The sequence below is a fragment of the Papio anubis genome, chromosome 7 (assembly GCF_008728515.1).
Source record: "Papio anubis isolate 15944 chromosome 7, Panubis1.0, whole genome shotgun sequence".
NCBI lineage: Eukaryota > Metazoa > Chordata > Mammalia > Primates > Cercopithecidae > Papio > Papio anubis.
Window position 1 is genome coordinate 137,503,784 of NC_044982.1, and position 5,278 is coordinate 137,509,061.

Below are 5,278 nucleotides of genomic sequence, written 5' to 3' on the forward strand. Positions count from 1 at the left end.
TGCTTCTAATCATCAAACCAACTTCTAATTACGGAACATTTACCATTTAAGTAGGCAGTTCACAAATGATTTTACGTCAGTCTACTTCTGGCTGAACACTACATCAGAATTTCCTCATGACGATCGGTTTCAGTTGACACTATTTTCCCTCTCCCTATGGTCCCTGAGCACCATGTCAGTATTATCTTAGCCCAGGGAAGGTAGGAAATAAGAAAAGAAAAAAAAAAGCAGATCATGACAAGAAAAGAAAAAGAAAGCAGATCATAAAAGTGACCTTCTTATATGACTGAAGAGTAAAGTTGAAAATTCCAAAAGTTATCAATATTTCTGACCAGCTAGCTATCTTGGAGGGTATCATTTATATTAAGAACAGAGGAGTGTTATTGACAAATTTTATAAATCATGTGCCTAGCCTATTTTTTAATTATATGATAAAATAAAAAGCTTTATGAACTAAAGTCTGCAAGCATAATATAATTATGCAAAACCTGTACACAATCCAGGTATTGTTAGTTCTCCATGAGCATGAGATCTCTCGCATCATAAAATCAAAGCACAGAAACAGATCAAATCATGGAAATCCATGTTTGTGTTCTAGTTCACACATGTTAAAAGAAGATTATTTCTTAAATAATGACAAGAGTACAGAGTAACAATAATAGTGTTGACCACACAGGAACAGAAAACCAAACAACCAAACAACGCATGTTCTCATTGGTAAGTGGGAGTTGAACAATGAGAACACATGGACACAGGCAGGGGAACATCACACACTGGAGCCTGTCTGGGGGTGGGGGGCTAGGGGAGGGATAGCATTAGGACAAATACCTAATGTAGATGATGGGTGCAGCAAACCACCATGGCATGTTTATATCTATATAACAAAACTGCAAGTTCTGCACATATATCCAAGAACTTAAAGTATAAAAATAAAAAAAAAAGAAAGAAAGAAAAAAAATTTTTGCTTTTTTACAAGCTACAAAAACACTGCTCTGAGGCTTCTTATGGACATTAAAGCTTAACTGTGTTTAAAAAAAAAAAAAAAAAAAGTGTTGACCAGAGGGCAGTCTTAGTAGAGGCGTTCTGTTTTCAAACAAGTAAAGAATATCAATCAGCTCTCTAACACCTATGTTTTATAAAAGAGACTTACCACAAATCTTTCCACCCAAGTTTATCAAAATGCTACTGACAAGCAGACCTCAGCATTTTCCCATGGGATTATCAACTTTCCCCAAGAGAGCCTTTTAAATTCTAGGCTCTAAATTCCTATGGCCTACTGAAGTGTAACCATTGTAACATTGTACCATAGTGCAGTACTCATATGCTTGTGACGATCCTGATGTAAACAAACCTACTGCACTGCCAGTCATAAAAAAGCATGCTATACAATAAATGCTTAATAATGATAATATAAATCTGTTACTGGTTTATATACTACACTTAATTTTTTTAGTTTTAGAGTTACTCATCCTAATTAGAAAAAAGAAATGTTAACTGTAAAACAGCCTCAGGCAGGTCCTTAAGGAGGTATTCCAGAAGAAGGCATTGCTATCACAGGAGATGACAGCTCCATACATTGCCCCTGAAGAGCTTCCAGTGGGACAAGATGTGGAGGTGGAAGAAGACCGTGACACTGATGATCCTGACACTGTGTAAGCCTAGGGTAATGTGTTTGTGTCTTAGTTTTCAACAAAAAAGTTTAAAAAGTAAAAATAAATAAACAATAAAAATAGGAAAAAGGTTATAGGATAAGAATATAAAGAAATAAAATATTTTTGTTCAGCTGTACAATGTATTTGTGTTTAAAGTTAAGTGTTATCACAAGTTTTTAAAAAAGCTTATAAAGTAAAAAAGTCACAGTAAGCTTATTATTGAAGAAAAATATTTTTCATAAATGTAGTGTACCCTAAGTATACAGTGTTTATAAAAACTACAATAGTGTACAGTAATATCACAGGCCTTCACATTCACTCATAACTCACCATTGACTCACCAAGAAAAACTACCAGTCCTGCAAACTCCATTCATGCTAAGTGCCCATAAAAGATTACTATTTTTATACTGTACTTCTACTGTACGTTTCTATGCTTATATTTGTTTAGATACACTAATATCATTGTGTGTACAACTACGTACAGTATGCAGTACAGCAACATGCTGTACAGATTTTGTAGGCTAGGAGCCATAGGTATAGCCCACGTGTGTAGTAGGCTATACTATGAAGGTTGTGTAAGTACATCTAAGATGTTCGCACAACAGTGAATTTGCCTAACGACTCATTTCTGAGGACACATTTCTCAGGATGTATCCCTGTCATTAGGAGACATATGACTATATTTATGAATGCATTCCCTAGACTACAATTGGGAGGGAATTACTCATTATATTGTCATCCTCCCTTTCTAAGTAGGCTATCTAAAAGCAAATGCTGAATGATTTGTTAAAATAAAAATAAAAATTAGAAAGAACATTTTGCAGAGTTGTTATTACCATTAATGTATATTAAAGTATCAACTTTCATACAAGGCCATTAAAATATAAACACTTTAGAAAACTCTGCACAGTCTAGACCATCTAGAGATGATCAAACACTAATGTCTTCAGTCATTTCTATTAAATGGTGTATATTAGACCACTGATTTGGAAAATACCCTCTAATATTAAATATCTATGAAAATATCAGCCCTGTAACTACATTACTGATTTTTATTATTATAATATGCAATCCATTTTTTAATATAATACACCTTAGGATAAAACTTTTAATGGAATCCCTTCTTTATGTGGCTATGAGAGAAATGTAAGATATAATAATTCTACGTATACTTCAAAAACCATACTTCAAAATGTAACATTCCTGTAAGATAATGGAAAACTTGAAAATAATTATTACCCTCAAGTTCTTGGTTTTTCTGAGCAAACTGTGAAGCTTAAATTCCACACTTACTTATTCTTGGCTAGTAAACTTTCCATTAGCCTATATATGTGATTTTAGACGCAGAGGAGACCATGGACTGGCCAAGATGATATAGGCTAAATTGAAATTCAAATAAAATATGAGTGTCAAAGTACTTTTCTTACTTCAAATTTAAATGAAATTTAAAATCATCAAAATAAATATTTTAAAATATAGCTACAACTCATTTTTTTTTACTGGAAAGTTCTAATGAGTCCATGTGTAGAGTTTAGTCTCTCTAAAGTGTTAATAAACAGTAGTCAAATTTTATACATTAATTGATTTACTCCTAAAGTTTGGGATACTGTTAGACAAGTTAACATATATATAATAAATTCTTCTTTGATTATGTAGACATGATGTTCTACAGATCTTTTACCTATACAAAAGTAGTCTTGGTAAACACCAAAAACTATAAAGGTAAGCAATCAATTCGAATGACCTTTTAAATCAGGCTTAAAATCACTCTAAAATCACACAGCCCAGGGAATTGGTCTTAGTTTTCAAATTTTACTTTATTTTCATTTTGGTCAATGAAATCTACTCCATCCCCATGTATAGGATAAGTAACAAAATCCTAGGTAAAAATCAACTCTAATTCTACTAGAATAGTGTTTTCTCAAGAAGCAGTCCAAAGACATGAGTTTTTGGAGCTCCTTCGGGGTGTCTATAAACTTATTTTTTAGTATTCATATGTTTATATCACACATTTTTTTCTTATATTGTAAATAAATTAAATCATTAATGAAAAATTAATGGGTTTCATTAAAAACACCAAGAGGTTTAGTAGTCTGCAGGACTAAATTTTCCATAAATACACTTCGTTTTCATAATGTTAGCAATGATAAATTCCTCTTCAAAAGGTTTACTTGTGCGATGTTCTTGTTCTTTGTTCAGAAGCCCAAGCTCCTTGTACTCTCGTTTCCAGCCTGCAAGCAACCCTCCCACTCTTGTTGTGCCCTGACATGCCCAAACATGTCCAGAAATGCCTTATACTATAACGGACAGACCACTCCTAACTCCTCCTTTTACAAATCGTGCATTTACCCTATTTGGAAAAGTTTAAGTCTTAGCCAACTGGGATCAGTTTAGATTGTGCGGTCCAACTCTAGCCAATAAGGGAAGGACACAGGGACAGGAACTTAATAAATAATAACATTATTTATTAAGTTTATCAATTAGAGTAGGTATACATGTTTTTTAAAAATCTATTTTCATACTTTCAAACAATTAAATTTCTTACTAACCTTCACAAGTGGAATCTGTTCAATAGGTACATTTTCAACTGGAACATAACATGTATAGCAGTAGAACATTCTGGAACCACCACATTTGAGACATTTTGATCTCCCACTTTGCTGAGCTTTTTGAAGAACTTCTTGAGATGCTAAACATAAGTTTTGAAGGGGATCTTCTGAAGCTATGGAAGTAGTTTGTGACTGTTTTGTTTCCACAAATTTTGAATTATTTTCTTCACTTCGTTTGAGAAATATAGGTGAATTGAGAGACATTCTTCATTCAAACCAAAGTTTAACAGCTATTTCTAAAACACATATCATAGGTGCACTGTAAAAAAAAAAAAAAGTGTCAAGAGAAGGCAAAATAAAAACAGAAAACATTTTACTCAGTCTACAAAGAAAATTACTCAACTTAAGTCACAATTGTGTGCTGTTTTAGTACTTATTAAACATGTTTTAAACCACCAAATTGGCATACTTTAAAACATAAGATTAAAAGCAATAAACTCAAAGGTATTTCAAATATAAAGTTCAGGTACTGAGAATCCATTTTTCAAGAACGCTTTTTTTGTTCCAGAGATGGCAATTTTGTTTTCCAGATATTAGGAATGCAATGGTTTCATGTTAGCATCAGACAGGAATGTATTTAACCTGTTGGCTCTGACTTTGAACTGACATTAATGAAAAATAGAAGATTCTAGTGGGATTGGCAAAATTTAGTTGGTTATGTTCTAAAAGATATAGCCCTCTCCAACTTAAAACACACACTACATATGTGTGTGTGTGTGTACAAGTGTGCATATACATATACAACTAAATATCCAATAAAAAATAAGAGGCACCTACTACTCATTATAATTTATAAATTATCCCGTAAGGTAAAATATATTATTTTATAAATCTTAAAAATTTACAGAGTAACATTAATGTCCACTTACTCTAAGAATTTATGCTTTTTAAAAACATACATCATTGATTCTTTAGAACTAGAGAAAAACGGTAAAATAACTTTCCCACTTAATATTTTCTTCAAAGGGTGATAGCTGCCAAAATTGTTATCTGCATACCCTGTAAGGAAGATATC